The sequence below is a fragment of the Toxorhynchites rutilus genome, chromosome 2 (assembly GCF_029784135.1).
Source record: "Toxorhynchites rutilus septentrionalis strain SRP chromosome 2, ASM2978413v1, whole genome shotgun sequence".
In the NCBI taxonomy this organism is placed as follows: domain Eukaryota; kingdom Metazoa; phylum Arthropoda; class Insecta; order Diptera; family Culicidae; genus Toxorhynchites; species Toxorhynchites rutilus.
This window is the reverse complement of record NC_073745.1, coordinates 31,021,074-31,040,130: the sequence shown is the minus strand read 5'-3', so window position 1 is coordinate 31,040,130 and position 19,057 is coordinate 31,021,074. Positions and strand designations below refer to the sequence as shown.

General features: G+C 38.2%; 1 protein-coding gene and 1 pseudogene across 1 annotated transcript in view; one reads left to right on the top strand and one right to left on the bottom strand.

The window, feature by feature from the left end:
• The first annotated feature begins 4,237 nt into the window (after nucleotides 1-4,237).
• Nucleotides 4,238-19,057, top strand: part of LOC129764998 (insulin-like receptor) — a 551,253-nt gene continuing 536,433 nt past the window's right edge. The window contains exon 1 of the mRNA XM_055764732.1: nucleotides 4,238-4,369. The gene's annotated coding sequence lies outside the window, so the exon portion shown is untranslated. The remainder of the gene's footprint in view (nucleotides 4,370-19,057) is intronic.
• Nucleotides 11,002-11,717, bottom strand: LOC129765633 (uncharacterized; annotated as a pseudogene).

The following is a 19,057-nucleotide window of genomic DNA, read 5'->3' as shown; positions in this document are numbered from 1 at the left end:
CCTGTTTAGCTATTGCGTTTTCCACTCGCCACAGCTTTCACAGTTGGAAAAATTCTTCCCATCCAGCTTGTGACATGTTGTACAGTAAGTTACATTCAATGCGACGTGCCGAAGCACCACTCAGTGTCGCATTGGAGCCGATTTTAACCTGTAATTGACTGTAATTGAGCATTTCCGATGACAGTGGTACAGTGTCGACTTTCAATGTGGGGTCATAATTTGGACCCCGAACTCTATGTTTACAAAAATGTCCAACTAAATATGTCGTATTACAGGTCCGTCCAATTAGCTAAATGTCGAGCTAAACATAAATTACTGTACTTTCAATCTAGAAGCAATTTAAGAATTGGTGAAAATTGAATAATCGGGAAAGTCCCCAACCATCAATAAGCTCAGAACAACTGCCAAATTCTCATACTCATCAGGTCCTGGCAAACAAAATATGAAAAAATCAATTTGTGTTTTGGATATCATTTTAGAAAGCATTGAACTGTATTTCCTAAACTCTTTTTTGAAAAGTTTAATGGCCCTGATAAGCGCCGTGTTTTGTGGAATGCTTCCAATTTAGAAAACTTTGTACTCGTGGTTTTGAAAAAAAACATTTCGAACGCCCTCGATGCCGCCTTGTTCTGGATTTGCCACCAGTTTGTATAGAGAACAAACTTTTTTCTTCTGCTACCTGATGTCGTTTTGCGATTGCGTTTGCCACTCGCCACTCGCTGCAACTGCCTGTTGTCTTGATGTCCACCGAACCGAATGTGTTCTGTTCCGAATGCGGGTTTTCTTATCGTCGCGAGCAGCTTTGCCAGCTAACTCGATCACTTCGGCGGCCGAAACTATATAACGGCGGCTAGGTGGAATGGTGCACTGCTACTAACGCGCTCGGCCTAGCTACCCTTGCGGAGAACTCCAGACCAACACGGTTCGAGCGGGATTTTGCCTTTTCCTTCACTTTTCCTCCTTTGCCATGTCCAGACATGGCTGCTTGTGTTGGTTTGTTGATGTGTTGTGATGCGAAACGATGTGGTGTACGGTTTGGATGAGAATGATCGTTACGGAAGGAAGGAAGGAAGGTATTGTATTATAGAGACTTTAAACTTTTGCAGTTCATTCGTCTCTAGCCTTGAGAAAGGCCCTTTGAAAACTCTACTCTACTCTACTCCAGCGCTACCACCTCCGCCCTCTTGCCTTGAGAAAGGCACTCGATCCCTCGCCGTCCAGCTCGTCCAGCAACGATATTGTCCAGTCGGTGTCCACACAAAGAATGATCGTTACGGCAGTGGAGCGGGGATTTTTAAGCTGACTGGCTGGCTCGAGAATTACGCATGTGTGTGACTGCGACCAATGTTTCGTTCATATTTTTTCTTTTTCCTTTCCAATCGTGCTTCATTGTATTTCGCTGCTGCTCTGGTTGCCTGTTTTGGTCGGTACGATTTGAGGAGCACAAAATGGACCAATCAAAAATGGGCACATAGTGCATTTGGACAATGCTTGATATTTCACAATTATTCAATTATTTATCTCAAGAAAAATGAAATGTTATTCGTTATGATAGATGCGTAGATATATTTCCTATCAATTGATGCAAAAACCTTTGCGATCTATTGAGAAATGCTCGAGTTATAAGCATTCCAAATCTTGCATTTTTTCCTACTTGTTACGTGCCTAGATTTCCATTTCACCCCCTATATCTTCCGGTTAGACGTAGTCCTACGTCAAAACATTCAAATAAACTCTTTCACATGAATGAATTTTTAAATTCCTAGAGGAACTGGCAGATTATTTTCCGGATCTTTCTCGATGCTGAATGGCATCCAAACGGAAGGGAAGGAAGGAAGGTCTTGTATTAGAGAGACTTTAAACTTTTGCAGTTCATTCGTCTCTAGCCTTGAGAAAAGCCTTTTGAAAACTCTACTCTATTTAATCCAGCGCTACCACCTCCACCCTCTTGCCTTGAGAAAGGCACTCGATCCCTCGCCGTCCAGCTCGTCCAGCAACGATGTTGTCCAGTCGGTGTCCACACAAAGAATGCCAAACGGAAAGAATTCCGCGCGTGTATGTGTGTGTGTGTGTGTGTGTGTGTAGCGGCTGCTTCGAGATCTTCCCGGGGAACCGTTTGTGGCATCACTCTCCTCCTAATGGATTCCCTTCTGGCCTAAGGTGCACAAACAGGCTCTTGGTGACACCGTTCATCCGCGCTTTCATGATGAATGAAGAGCTTCACCATAACAGCGACAACATGCTCCAATCGCTGTTCAATTAGAACTGAGTGGATTTCCGAGCGGCGCTCGCTTATATACCGATTGGTGATTTCAATAGCCTGTTTTGAAAGCAAATTTAAGACTATTGAAACAAGTTTTTGGATCAGAAAGTAACAAGTATAGAACGCGTAGACATTTTATCTTTCGAATGAAGTGTTTATCATACCATTTCGTTCAGTTGTTTAGGAGCTATTAACACTCAAAATCTCGGTGTCAAGCGTAACGCTTTCGTTTTCGAAACTTTGATTTTACACCCCGGTATAGAAATGAAAGACGTAGTCCTACGTCAAAAAAAGGCACAGGAGAGTTGTGTCCGAGACACGACTGCATAGTTGACGTAGGATTCCGTTAGACTATCTGTTGATTGTGGATATGTTTGAAGAATTCGTGAAACTCTTTGAGAACACTTTGATGGCCCTGAAAAGGAACGTTTTGTTTGGTTGTAGGGTATTGTTTGTTCACTCCACCAGTGTTTACCGAGTGATGATGACAGAAGTATGATAAACAGTCGATGGGTGATGCGTATCAGATAGAAGATGCCGAAGTGGAATGATAAATGATGAAAACCGCCCTCTGTGGCGACGACTAGACGAGATGCCTCCTGTGTTATGTATGGATGAATTGAAGAAAAAAAAAACCACCAATGTAATGTAAGATAATTACCAATACCGAATACAATTATCAATTTTTCTCATCAGTAAAAACATGTTATTTTAATATAGAGAAAACATATTTGAAATGGAAAATGTAATTTTGTTTTATAATTTTTTACTTTCTTAGTGTTTTTTTTTTCAACCCAATGCTAATTTTAATTAGACTAACAACACCTAATACTATATGTAGAGCATATGGGAAATCACTTTTTCGAATATTTCTTCACTTCTCCATTTTTTTCTCGCCGCATGAACTTTCCTTGGGTGAAAATGAACACAACAAAACAGACAGCTTAAACCGAACGACCCATTCTCGAGCGGGAACACACCTTGGTTTTCATTTATGAAATTTGAAATAAATCGTTTCATATATCGATTCATTTTTCACACAACTGCTTCCATATACAATTTTACAATCAACCAAGCAACCAACATTAAACTTCCAATTTTAAATTTTATTTGCTAGAATTAATCGTATCACTCACCTTTCTTGTAATATAAAAATGCCCCCGACTTGCATATATTTGCAATGCCGATTTCCCTCAGACAGCATGGTTTTGATGTCTCTGTTAGGGACCCGCCGCATGTGTCGTGAATTTCGACCAATCAGAAGTGGGTATTTCCGTTAGGATAGGGGTTGAGATTTTTCAATTGTTCAATAGTTAGTTTTATGACATATATTATTTTCATCAATATACAAAATTGTTATGGAGTACTGAAATCGATTGACACAAAAATTTCATCAATCCATCATGAAATTACTGAGAAATAAGCGTTTGAAATTGGACAATTTTCATGATGAGCACGATTTTCTATTTTCAATTTGTACCCCAATATGTTCCCGGAAGACGTAATCCTACGTCAAAAAGCAACAAAGCAACATATTTTATGTCATCATGTTATCAGGAGCTACATAGCTCTCATTCCATTCTCTTACCGTTTCAAACAACGCCAGCAGCATCGTACAACAAATCACCGAGTCGTGAGAACTCAAAATCAATAAATTGAACGCAAATAATGCGGCTAATTTGTTGCACTCCAGATATTTATTTGACCATTTGTCACACGTCAGACCTCGGGAGACGACGTTTCGACGTTTGTTCTCATATTTGCTGGCCCCCATAATTGTGATTGACAGGTCGTACGTTTGCTGTAGCTGGAGTGTTGGAATTTGGGAAAATAATTCGTCGGAACAACCAGGTCACCAGTGGACGTATTCGATGAATCTTGCAGTGAAGGACCTCTTAATTGTATTGCAATTTTCGCCTGTTGTTTTGTTGGTCGCAGTCGGACGCCTCGTTTTATCAGTAATGAAGACAATCGGATTCAGAGTGTAGAACGAGAGATAGGTTAACTGGATGTTAACCTTTGGCTGCAACTTTGTCGCAACGATCGGTGATCTCACACGCTCACGAAAATGGGACCCGCCGATGATGGGTAGTTATTTGTTTGAAGGTAGGATCTATTATGGCACAATTGATTTTTTTGAGGGTTTTGATCTGGGTGCATCTTGTGACTCATTTCGCTTTATGTGCGAACGTATTACATTCGGGTTAGAAGAGAATTCGAAGTTTTCTCTACATCATTCGAATACGAGTTCAGTAAAACCTCGATTATCCGCTGTAAGTTTGTGTACATCAGTGGTCAAATGACTTGAAAGCTACGACCAAAACAAAAGAGCAAGATTCTATCACCCACTGATCAATTCCAGGAAGATCTATAGAATTACTATACAATTCTCCGTTGGCGGATAATGGAGGTTTTACTGTATTTTAATGGCATTTATTTTCAACAGCAGTTACGGATTATAAAGCCTCTATGGGATCCCTGGATTCAGTGTTATTCTTTAGACATTCAAAACAAACCTGTTCGGCAAAAAGATACTTTTTCAAAGACGCCCAGTAAAAGATTATACAGTTTAGTATCATCTGGTTTGTTTCATTCTAAGGCAAAGATACATTGATACCTTTCTTTGCAGTTTTACGACAGTTGGTCGGCTCTTCAATCATGGCAGTTGAAAAGTAATGCTGCTCCGAATATCAACGTAAAAAATCGGACATCTGTCCAGATCGGAATCAAATGATCTTAGACCTAAATTTTTAAATTGAATTATCAATTGATTGGTATTTATTAGACTATAGGCTGCAAGCTCGTTATCCTTCTTTAATACTAGACATGGTAACAAAGGAATAAAACTCAGCTTTAAAACTAAACATGGAAAAAAATGGATGGGTTATATCTATGATATAACCGCAAGGTAGACGTGGGACTACCTTAGCTTAGCAATCATTTGTTTGTATTGATTTAATTTCTGATTGAATGAAACAATTTCCGAATTCAATCGAGGTCAATATATTTGCTTTGTGAGTAAAAAGATTGTATAATGCCATGTGAGGTGAATTCATGACAGTCCTCTTACGTTTGGTATGATGACATCTTGGTTTTGAAGTCTGTGTTAGACAAACACATCAAGTCGGAACAAAAATACCCCCGACTTTCATGTATTTGCAAAGCGGATTCCACCAGGCACATTGATTTTAAAGTCCGTGTGAAGGAAACACAGCTCGGGTAGAACAAAACTAAGTAGAACAAAAATACCCCCTACTTGCATGTATATTTGCTAAGCGAATTCCCACAGGTACATTGACTTTGAAGTCTGTGTTCGGGAAACCGTAAATCGGGCCAATCAAAACTAGGCAGTTAGAGCGTTTAAATAACGCTTGACATTTCACAGTTATTCAATTGTTTATCTGATGAAAATAACATTTTATTAATTGCGATAGAAGCGTGGAAATATTCCGTATTAATTGATGCAAACATCTTTCCGATCCAGTTAGAAATGTTCGAGTTATAAGCATTTGGAATCTTTCCTTTTTGACGTGAGACTACGTCTAACTGGTGTATATGGGGGGTAAAATGAAAACCTAAGCACAGAACATGCAGGAAAAAATGAGAGATTCCGAATGCTTATAACTCGGACATTTCTTACTGGATCGGAAAGATGTTTGCATCAATTGATAGGGAATATTTCTACGCTTCTATCGCAATTAATAAAATGTTATTTTTCATTAGATAAACAATTGAATAACTGTAAAATGTTAAGCGTTATCTAAACGGCATAACTGCCTTATTTTGATTGGCCCGATCTACGATTTCCCTAACACAGCCATCATACCCAAGCAGCCTTGGGTAAATCAGCATTGCAAATACATGAAAGTCGGGGGTATTTTTGTTCCGACTGAAATGTGTTTCCCTAACACAGACTTTAAATCCAAGGAGCGTAGGGAAATTGGCATTGACGAATTCACGCAAAGCTGAATCAGCGACATCTACATTAGAGCTCAGAACCACAAAAGTGAGGGTGTTTGTTTATTTTACGCACTGAAAAGCAAGATTCGGTGGTGATTATTCATTTTATTTCAATTTAGATTCATTTCAGCCATTGAATGTCCTCAGTACATGGTAAGAAAGTTGGAGTTTTGTATATTTACGATGGTTTCAACACGCGATTTGACCAAAGTCATAGATAATCTTCGAAAATTTAAAGTTTGATAATGCATACCGGTTATTGATCCCACGGATAATTGCGATGAAATCGATATCATATCAAATTGGCTGATATCATTGATTATGCAGGGGCCGATATGAGAAGGATTTGCAGTATTTTTAGCGCAAAACACCCTATTCATAGTTTACTTAGTTGAAAAAAATTAAAGTTACAATACTTATAACAAGCCATTCCTCGTAATGTACATAGCACATTGTAAAATGATGATTTTCTAACCTTTTCAGCGTGGAAAGAATACATGAAATCGGGAAATTTGAAAATAAATTCAGAGTTTTTCTAGAAAATTTGAACGATTTTCATACCAAAAAAATAGCCTGTTTTGAAAGCAATTTTAAGACTATTGAAACAAGTTTTTGGATCAGAAAGTAACAAGTATAGAACGCGTAGACATTTTATCTTTCGAATGAAGTGTTTATCATACCATTTCGTTCAGTTGTTTAAAGTCTTGTCCAGTTAGAATCCGTACGGAAGAAATCATTTATATCTCGGAGATAGAATGACATACAAAAAAGAGTGATCAACCAAAAGAAAGATATATTCTTGCACTTTTACAAAAAAATGTCCTTAAAATTATTTTTCTTCATTTCTGATGAAACTTCTCACTTTTCTGGTGATTCCTCCCATCAAACGTTGCACAGCGGCAGTGTCGACCTCTGTGGCCAGTTTTTTCCAGAATCTGGTCATCCCTGCAGCGTCCCGAGCCATTTTTCCGGTCTTCTTTAGCTTCCGCTTCATAATCGCCCAATATTTTTCAATTGGGCGGAATTGGGGGCAGTTTGGTGGGTTGAACTCCTTCTCGATAAAATCCACCCCGTTGTCGCGGTACCACTGGAGAACCTCCCGGCTATAGTGGCAACTCGCTAAGTCAGGCCAAAACTTAACGGGACCATTGTGTGCCTTTATGAAAGGCAACACACGCTCCTTCAGGCACTCTTCCTTGTACAATTTCGAATCCATGGTCTTTGTAGTGATGAAAACCGGCGTCTTCGCACCACAGGTGCATATACCCTGCCAGATCATCATCTTCTTGGCAAATTTGTCCATGAACATGAACTTGAATTTGGCGGGGACATCGCCTCGTGCCGTGGAAAGATAAAATTTTTGTCCCGGAAGTTGGCCGAAGTCCATTTTTACATAAGTTTCGTCATCCTGGAGCAGGCATCCATGGTACTTCGTTAGTACCTGATAATACAACTTACGAGCGCGAGTTTTCGTCACTAGACTCTGCTTCATCGTCCTATTTGGTTGCTTGATTGCTTTGTAGGAATGAAGTCCAGCTCGGTGAATGATTCGTCGAACGGTACTACGAGCGGCACCGTATTTCTGAGCGATATCATGTTCGGACAGTCCAGGGTTTGCTCTGACGGTTCTCAACACCTTCCAATTCAGCTGACGATCGTAGGTTCCGCTTCGACGCTTCTTTTGAACCGCCCGGTCCACGCTGTTCCGCTCGCGGAATCGTCTGAGCACATCACATACGGTAGTTTTAGCGATATCCAACTGTTTCGCGATCTTCGCACCCGACCACGTTGGATTGTCAACGTGGGTGTGCAAGATTAATTTTCTTCTTCTGTCTTCCATGTGGAATAACTCCGGACTTACGGCACGAAAAAATTTGAAACTTTTACCACCAGAAGAGGAAACATTTGTAAACAAACCGCTGTAAAAACTTTCTTGCAGCGGCCACTGACTGTGCCGCTGTAAAATGTGCAACGCGTACGGATTCTAACTGGACAAGACTTTAGGAGCTATTAACGCTCAAAATCTCGGTCTCCGGCGTAACGCTTTCGTTTTCGAAGCTTTGATTTTACACCCCGGTATAGAAATGAAAGACGTAGTCCTACGTCAAAACAAAACATCCTCATTTTACTCGCTGCGCCATCTGGTTGTAAATCCAACGTAAATTCGTCAATTCCAAATACGTGTAAGTCGGGGACATTTTTGGTCCGACTGAAATGTGTTTCCCTAACACAGGGCCTGATTCTCGAATACACTTCACGGTGGAAACGAAATAAACGGTACGCCATTGAACTACGTTTTACGAGTTAGTGAAGTGTCGAAGATAATGATGAGTTTTCAGGCAGAATGAGCACTTTTCAAATAAAAAATCATTAATGAAAATTAACTTCTTCGTATCAAACTGGTATTCAATGTGAGTGGAAAACTTTGTTTTCTTCATGTGATATAATAATCTCATACAAAAATTTCATCTGGAGATAATTTGATATTATAATGATAAATTTAGTGGGAAACTAATCTCGCATCCAGATGTCGACACGACACAGAAGGTAAGGTCAGATTAAAGCATATATAGTTGAATTCGGGTTTTTGTATTTGCAGATGATTATATTCCTGAGTGAAAAAAAACTCACAGGAGGGTTGTGTACGAGACACGACCGCATAGTTGACGTAGGATTCCGTTAGGCTGTCTGTTGATTTTGGATATGTTTGAAGAATTTCATCGTTAAACTCTTTGATAATGTTTTGGTGGCCGTTTGGTTTGGTTGTTAGATATTGTTTGTTAATTCCACCAGTGTTTACCGCGTGATGATGATAGAAATATGGTAAACAGTCGTTGGATGGTGCGTATCAGATAAAAGATACTGAAGTGGTGATGAAAACCACCCTCTGTGACCCTAGACGAGATGCCTCCTATGTTGTGTATGGATGAAATAAGGAAAAACAAAACTCACCAATGCACAATGGTCCAGGAGATGCATTTCAGTGGAAATTAGCATTTAGAGCTCGACAGCACTTTGACCAAAGGGATTTTTGCATTCATTTTAAGATTTCAAATCCTCAATTCCAACATTTTGCGATGCAGAACTTGTCAATATCTTAATCCTACTTAAAATAATTGGTGTTTTTTACCCAAAAACTCATGATTTTAATTTTAATTTACTCAAACACAAAAAATAACATTGTGTTGAAAATCACACATCATGTATATGCTCTTTCTAATGCCGCCAATAAACTTTGTTTATGTTTGCCCCAGAAAAAATGACAAACAATTGAAGAGAGCGTATTTTTTGGGAAGAAATATCAATAACTTTGAGTGAAGTTGAGATATTGACAAGTTCTGCATCCCGAAATGTTTGTATTAGTAAGCTTTAAAAGTCTTCCGAAGACAGTTTGTATGTAGAACTTGAAATCTAAAAGTTAGAACAAAAAACAGATTTTTTTCATGGTGACCCTAAAAAAATCGAAAAGCGCTATATCGGTTATTTCAAGAAATAGAAAAAAACTTTGTTCTACAAAGATGTTTCAAATAATTGGGACTGCAACATTGTCGAACTATGTTTACCTCTATCTATAAAGATAAGAAAGTTAGATTTTTTATTTCATCGACAATTTTGGTCGAAGACATTTTTTTTGTCTAGAGAATAACTTTCGAGCTCTAAATGTTAATTTCCACTTAAATACATCTCCTGGACCATTGTGCAATGTAATATAAGATAATTACCAATACCGTACACAATTATCAATTTTTCTCATCAGTAAAAGCATGTTACTTTAATATAGAGAAAACATATTTGAAATGAGGAAGGTAATTTTCTTTTACAACTTTCTGAGTGTTTATTCAACCCAATGCGAATTTTAATTGGACTAACTGAACCTAATACTATATGTAGAGCATATGGGAAATCACTTTTTGTAATATTTCTCCACTTTTCCAAATTTTCTCGCCGTATAAAATTTACTTGGATGAAAATAAACACAACAAAACAGACAGCTTAAACCAAACGACCCGTTCTCGAGCGGGAACACGATCTGGTTTTTATTTATGAAAATAGAAATAAATTGTTTCATAGATCAAGTCATTTATAACACAACTGCTACCATATACAATTTTACACTTACACTTGTGCTAAATTTTTCACAATACACGATCGGTCATGGATATTAAATTTTACGAAACAACCAATATTTAAGTTCCAAATTTAAATTTTATTTGCTAGAATTAATCGTGTCACTCACCTTACTTATATAAAAATGCCCCCGACTTACATATATTTGCAATGCCGATTTCCCCTGGGCACCTTGGTTTTGATGTCCCTATTAGGGAACACATCTCGGTAGAAACAAAAGTTTCCCCTACTTTCATGTATTCGCAATGTTGATTTCCCCCAGGCAGCTTGGTTTTGATGTCTCTGTTAGGGACCCGCCGTATGTGTCGTCAATTTCGACCAATTAGAAGTGGGTATTTCCGTTAGGATAAGGGTTGAGATTTTTCAATTGTTCGATAGTTAGTTTCATGACATATATTGTTTGTTTCAATCTAAAAAATTGTTATGGAGTGCCGAAATCGATTGATGCGAAAAATTCATCAATCCATCATGAAATGACTGAGCAATAAGCGCTTGAAATTGGACAATTTTCACGAAGTGCTCGATTTTCGATTTTCAATTTGTACCCCAATATGTTCCCGAAAGACGTAATCCTACGTCAAAAGTCCAATTCAAGGCTTTATTCTGATATGTATCGATAAGTTAAAGTGTTTTTCTGGGATCGTGTTCGTTCAAGAAAGTAATTTAGGAATTTTTAGCGTTGCCAAGAATGCTGGATAAGATGCGGACACCTTCTCGAAAATGTTGCGATTTGGCTTTAGTAGTAAAATGTCATCCAATGCACCTGGCTCCAAGCCGATTCTGTGAGATGTTAGGACCAGGGCAAGTGCACTAAACGCACGTTCCACAGAGACTTGGTTTGATGGAGTGGTAAGCACAACCATAGACTACATTAAAGAATTCTGGATGGGTCTCTCGTCGCATCAGCCAATACTGAAACACATCAAAAGTATGGTTTGTCGCAATTCTGCATCTAGCGCTTCCAATTGCTGTTCAAAAGTTGAGTCATTTGAGTTATTCGATGTTGAAAGAGTGCCACCAAAAAGCTCTGTGAGGAACTCATCAAATTGGCTGCTATTGTTGGCCTCACTTTCCATAGTTTCGTTGCGACATGTCGATGGTTTCAGTTCACTGATCCTGTTTCATTTATCCTTAATGCAGGACTCAACAGAAGAGAAAAATGTAAAAGTGTGTATATTAGTTGTTAAGGTTACATAGACTCTACCTGAATGTATTGTTTCTCATGGTTGCTGAAAAGTTTTGAATTCAAGTAATTCAGACGGGGATCCAGATAAAGTGACATTTGGAATGCTTGTGACGTTTTTAAATTTCCGAAACGACTTGTTAATGACTCAGTCAGTGGTTTCGAAAATGGATTCCTAATCATTTTTTGTACTTCGTTTATTGACATCAACCAGGATAAATAAAAATCAAGCAGCGAAACGTGATTTTCTTGCATTATCTTAGTACAAAGAAAAAAAAGCTCGAAGGCTTGCACGTATTGGTCTACGAAATCCCATTTTTTCGGAATGAGAACTGTAAAAAGAAGGATGTATAATGAGCCATAGGCAAACATACGTACACTGATTTATCTGAGTAGCCTCTTAAACTAACCGAGCTCAGGAAACTGGAGCGCCAGTTGATCAACAAACAATCCTCTGTTCTATTAGAATAATATACCTGGTACGTATCAAGCGTACGGACGACGACCTTGCCATCCATTTCAAACTGTGCATTTATACCTAATACTTTCCGGTTAAACCTCGACGCCGAATCTACCTTGAGACAAACCAACTGTCCTTGCATTTCTTCGGTCAGGAAGAATCGAATTTTTTGAGCAGCGTTTTTCAGATGATCCCTAATATTTGTTCGATTTAATTTAACACCCAACACTGTCCCTTCCTGGATTTTCCGCTTGACGGTGAAGGTGAATCCATTTTGACGTAGAACTACGTCTTTCAGGAAGAGTGCCAAATCAGAAAACAGGTCACGTTTTTATGAAATAAAGTTAACGTTAATAACTATTTTCACTGTGAACGAATTCTCATGATTTGCATACCAATCGAATCAGAAATTCTCTAACATTTGTTTGATATGCTATACATAACAATTCGCTAATCTCTAAACGGTTTAAATCCATGAAAACTGGAAGAACTTCCTTTTTCCCATACATTTGTTCTGCCGATTTGTGTGCTAACTCTACCCGTATTTCGAATGCTTATACCTCGAACATTTCTTAACAGATCGGAAAGATGTTTGCATCAATTGATAGAAAATATTTCTGCGCGTCTATCACAATTAATAAAATGTTATTTTTCTTGAGATGAACAATTGAATAACTGTAAAATGTCAAGCGTTATCTAAACGCCCTAACTGCCAAGTTTTTGTATTGGCCCGATTTACGGTTTCCCCAACACAGACTTCAAAATCGATGTACCTGTGGAAATCCGCTTTGCTAATATACATGCAAGTCGGGGGTATTTTTGTTCCCACCGAGCTGTGTTTCCCTAACACGGACTTCAAAATTAATGTGCCTGGGGGAATCTGCTTTGCAAATACATGCAAGTAGTGATGTCTAAATTTTTCATTTATTCGATTATCGATTAATCGTTGGGGAATTTTTCAATATTCGATTCATTCGTTTTGTATTTTCAGTATTCAGTAGTTTTGTGTTTCAGTATTCGATTAATCGAGCGAATATTTATTTTTGTAATAATCACGTATCACGTTGTCATTCTGGTCGCGTGGTCTATCGGGTTGTCGATGTTAGAAGGATGGATATAAAAATGTTCGATTAAAAAATTATATGGCCTGATTCTTAACCTAAAAATGCGTCAACCTTGAGAAAGATTCTTTTTTTTATTAATCGCGATTAAATACAGTGGCAATTATTCGATGTATTCATATTTTGATTTTGAATTATTCGATACAAAATTACTCGATTATAATTTCAGATATTCGATTATTTGAATTAATCGAACGATTAACCGACGTCTCTACATGCAAGTCGGGGATAATTTTTGGTGTTGAGTACTTTTGTACTCGCTGTGTACTGAGAAGCCTGGGAAAGTCGTCATTTCAAATACTAGAGGTGAATGAACTTTCGCGGTTTGAGAACTACGTAAACATGAGATGTGCAATAATTTCAGAGGGAAATCTAAAATACAATGATCGTTTGACAATTTTTCCGTTCAAATATTTTGGTAGTCCTAGGCATCATATCAAACGTGAAAGGACGTTCATCAAATTTATTTGTAACGAAGAACATAATCTAATAAAAGTAATAAAAATTTCGATGCATTCTAAAATAATATGCAAAGTGGTAAACAAATGGATTCCATAATATAAATTCGTAGTTCTACGTCGAAAATATGCGGTTGTGTCCTAGATACAACCACTTACAATTTTTTTTCACTCAGATCCAATGACCTTCGAGGAGATCTTAGTCAATGACAAACGAATGACTAAATTAGCGAGCAAAATTGACAATAACGAAAATGACTTTCAAAACACTTTTTTACATTTTTACTTTAGTTTAAGAATAGTGTTGATACCGTACTTTGTGCAATACTGAAATTATTTGCAGCTTCAGACCCCTTCCGTCCATACTTTTCGACCTGCTCGATGATGCTCAAACGTTGCGCAATGGTTAGAGTTTTGATTGTTGGCTTGAAAGGTTTTTCGTGGTTGTCCATACTTGAAAAGAAATTGTTTGATGACACGAACACTCCGTCTTCCATTTCAAGAGCATTTGAAATCATAGGTACCGTTCTGAATCATATTCCGGACTTGAAATGCTCGATTCACTGATGATATAACCATAAAATTAATATCACAATTGCTTCTTCAGAGTAGTCCCTTGGTTTCACTATCACTTCATTTGAGAATTACATTTGAATTATTACATAGCAGAAAAAAATCCATCCAAAATCCACTCATTATTGTTTGTTGTTTGACGTCTGCTTAGCGTGATAACGTAGAATTTACCCCTTCATCAATATTCAAATTTCTCTCGTGTTTCATCAGTTTTCATCATCGTTATCAGGTTACTGTGATTTGCTTGGTAAGTGTTCCGCAGTTGACTATAAAATATAATCAAGTGCAATGTAATTTTCGTTAAAAAAATTACAAAATAAAGTGTCCGAAATTTGAATTCAATCTGTCCGAAATTTGATTTTTTTTAATAAATGGTGTCCGAAGTTTAATTCTTATTCGCTTGATTTGAAGAGCATTTTATTCGATGATTGTTTTTATGTTTTCAATTAAATAGGTACCAAAGTAGACAGCTTGAAAGCATATTGAACTAATTTATTAAAAATATCAACCAAATGATACCTGTGCATAAAGTTGAGATCTGTTTTCTGCATCATATGCCGTCCGAAATATGATTCAGAACGGTAATAACGCACAAAAACATGTACGCGAAAATCAATCGAGTTAGGGTGGTGAAAATCCATGGAAAAATGAATCAAAACACATCGAGTAAGGGAGGTATCGAGTTATGCAGAGAAGAATGCTTGTAAAATCGAAGGTCCATGAAATCCATCGAGTTAGGGAAAATATCGAGATACAGAACATCGAGTTAGGGAGAGTTGACTGTAACATGTTTCTCCGTTACCCAGAATCAGTGTGTGATACCTAAAATATGATAGAAATAGCCCTAAATCGGATTCCTTCCTCGAGTTTTGCTCTTATCAAAACATTCGGTGATCCATTTTTATTTACTATATAGGAGTTCGTTTTATCACATCAAAATCTATTTCCAGTTTCGATCAAAAATCAATTTCGTTAGCGCAAACATCATATGGACTAACAACGTTGTAAGGACCGTATCGTTAATTATGGGTACGCTCAAAACACAGCTTTATTTCAAATATTGCATTTATTTTTCAGTTCTGATATCAAAATATTGTATCTTATGAGTGAAAGAAAGGAGTAACAGTAAAAAATAATCAAGATTCTGATTTTCGCGCCAATGATCGCACCTGCTTCTTGATGTCCCTCATTAGGTTCTGGACAACCGTCTCATCGACTTGTTTGCTCACATTTATCCAATCCTTTTTGAACTGCTCAAGGTCATCGGCTGCCTTGTCCTTCTTCCGCAGTCGTCCCTTCATCAAAGCTCAAAATTTTTCAATAGGTCTTATTTGCGGACAATTTGGAGGATTCATCTCCTTTTCCACAAAATCGACATTATTCTCGCGATACCAATCCAAGGTCAAACGTGCATAGTGGCATGATGCCAAATCAGGCCAAAATAGTGTCGGACCAGTGTGCTTTCGGATGAGCGGTAACACACGCTTTTGGAGACATTCTTTCCGGTAAATTTCACCATTCATATTCCCGAGAGTGAAGAAAGGAGATGATTTCATGCCACATTGACAAACAGCTTGCCAAACCAGCACTTTCTTACCGAATTTTTCGCAAAAAATTGACTTCTCCGCGTTCGGGACATCTGTTCCTTGCTTTACAGTGTAAAACTGTGCCCCAGGAAGAGTTTTGTAGTCCAGTTTGACGTAGGTTTCATCATCCATGACGATGCACAGTTCGCGTTTGCTTAAAATCCCATCGTAAAGCTTACGGGCACGGGTTTTCACGGAACTTGCCTGAATTTGGCTGCGTTTGGGACATTTTTGCTTTCTATATGCCTTCAGTGAGTTACGTTCTTTGGCACGTTGAACCATACCGATTGATGTTCCACACTTTTTTGCGCAATCCCGTATCGATAATTCCTTTTTTCTTTCAAATTGCCTGCAAATCTTTTTATCCAAGTTTGGCTTGGATGGCCCAGGTTTTCTGCCGCGACCGGGTAGATCCTTCAATGTATTATACATACCAAATCGCTTGATAGCGTTTTGGACCGCATGGACGCTTACTCCTTCCGCCTTCGCCAATTTTCTAATTGATATTCCTGTTTCGGAGCAGTATCTGGTCACAATGGATTTTCGTTTTTCTTCTGTTAGCCCTCTCATGATTGCACTTTTAGGAAAAAACGATCTTTTAACAATGCTAACTGAACGCTAACTGTGTCAACAACAGGAGAAAAATAAACAGCTGTCAAAACAAGCTATAGTCTTTTTCAGACGGAGACTCTAAGGCGTACCCATAAATAACGATACGGTCCTTAGAACACATGGGAATTGATTTTTCCGAATTCTCCCATTTTCCTCGAGAGTTTTCCGAAAATTTTCAATTGTCATGTTGGGTTGGAACGTTTGGTTAAAATGTGTGTTATATTTCTATGGGATTCTCTTTCCATTCCAGAGAAGGGAGGGGTGTCATACCATCATAGAAACATTTAAACCTCCATAGAAACATTTATTGCCCCCTAAAGCCTCCATATACCAAATTTGGCTCCATTTGCTTGATTAGTTCTCGATTCATGCAGAAATGTGTGTTTCATTCGTATGGCAGTCCCCTCTTAGAGAGATGTGAGGATTGTTGAATCACCTTATAAATGTTTATTGCTCCCTCAAACCATCACATGCCAAATTTGGTTCCGCTTGTTTGATTAGTTCTTGAGTTATGCAGAAATTTATGCTTCATTTGTATGGCATTCCCCCCCCCCTCAAAGTGTCTATTCATCATAGAATCGTTTCTTGATCCCTAAAATTTGCCCCGTCCACTGCGCCAAGTAGAGATCTGGTCCAAAGACATGTAAGAAGCATCAGAACCCGTCACGGAGTCAGAAACAAGCCTCGACAATCAAACCAAGAGCTCGTAAATTATATGATCAACTGCTGTGTGAAAAATCGATATGCCTATCAAGGACAATCGAACTTATGTCAAGTTTGTTTACAAAACTCTGCCGTTCCGGCAGGATTTGCCATTAAAGCCCTATTCAAAGGACATGTTTCGTCTGGTACAAATTCAACGCAGTCCAGTTCGTAACGAAGGAGATGAATCCGCCAAACTCTTGGCGAGATCATTTGAAATTTTTGGGCTCTTACCAAATCATATTTGAGAAAACATGTGAAGCTAGCAAATTCCGTCGTAATCTCTGCAAAAGAATGAAGAAAGTGGCCAAAATAATGGCAAATCAGCCTCTACTGAAGCTGAATTCAATGGGATCTAATGTTGTATTGAATGACCGTAGAAGAAAATAAAAGTGCAACAAAATTTGAGTTTGCTCTCAAATTGTGTTTATACCGCTCATTTTAAATCATGCTTAGACATAATGAAACACCCTATATTAGTGAAATATTGAGACAATCGTAGAGTTAAAACCCATTTTGTGTTTTGCCCAGTTGGATAAACGCAATACGAACCATTAAAGATGAAATAACCGCTCCAAGTTGTTTTGGAGCACACACCGATACCATGTGGGTTTTGTCGTAGAACTACGTCTTTCATTAAGGGTGCCAAATCAGAAAACAGGTCACGTTTTTATGAAATAAAGTTAACGTTAATAACTATTTTTGCCGCGAACGGATTCTGGCGATTTACATACTAAACGAATCGGAAATTCCCTAAGATTTGTTTAATATGCTATACATTAGAATCCCCTGGTTTGTAAATGGTTAAAATTCATGAAAACTTTAAGCGTTTCCATTTTCCCATACATTTGTTCTGTCCATTTGTGTGCTTTCCCGAACAGAGCTGTCAATAACGAGCAATAATCGACGAGCAACGAAGGGGAAATCGTAGGATTTAGAGTCTCCATGAACAAACGAAAAGAAGAAGAATGAAGGGGAATACTCGCCTAGAGTATAAACAGTGGATCTCGCTGAGGCAAACTGTCAGTCTCGTTCTGTATTCAAACCAATGAACATCACTTGTTCTTCTTTGTTTTGCGTCATCACATGTCTTCGTTTCGGGTTGAGCTGTGGACGCCACCAAATTATTCACTCGCTGATGTCTCTGGCATTGCAATCTTTGCATCAAACTGACACCATTGCATCAATGTTTCTGAGCTACACAATTGTGTGGGGAATCATCAAGCTAGGCTATCGTCGGCTCACCAAGAAAATAAATGTTCTGGAACTTTTCCTGTGATTTGGTTTCGTATGACGGTACTGTTTTCGAGGTTGTTGATATTCACAAAAAGAGTTTATTTCGCTTATTTAGTCACCAAGAAATTGTCGATGTCGTTCTGGAATTTTGTATGTGATTAGGTTTCGCTTGCCGGTAGCAAAACTTCCTCCACTAAGGATGACAGCAGCGCTTGTCTCGAGCATGAGAAAGTAATGCAACTTTTTCCGGAGCCAATAGTACTAACAGAAGCGTTTCGCGTGTTTAGCGTGTTTATATTCCTAGTAGTTTAAAGCCAATGCATGGCTCTGCATGCATGCTATGGCGAACGCTTGTTTGGTGCTTGGTTTACGTTGTACGAACGATGCCTAGAGATGCGATTTCACTGAGGCAAACTAAATAACATGTAGCATGATATTTGGTCGTTGTTAAGTCAGACCGGACCATGTGACATTTTTATGATTTCGAGAAAAACGAACATAAAGTTGATTGCTCTGTAATTTTCAAAGCATTAATTTTTTTTGTTCAATATTGTTCTCAGAAATGTTAGCTACTCTCTGGCAATACTTTGACGTATGATAGTTGTAAAAAACATCAAGTAACATGCCGAAAAAGGCAGTTATTTGGTTGCCTATACGTACATATAGTCCACTTTGACTGAACCAAATGAAGCATTTTTTAAGAGTTGGTTCACTATGACTGAACAATTTCGAAATATTTCTTAATCAATTAACAGTTGTGAGTGAAAGTTTGCCA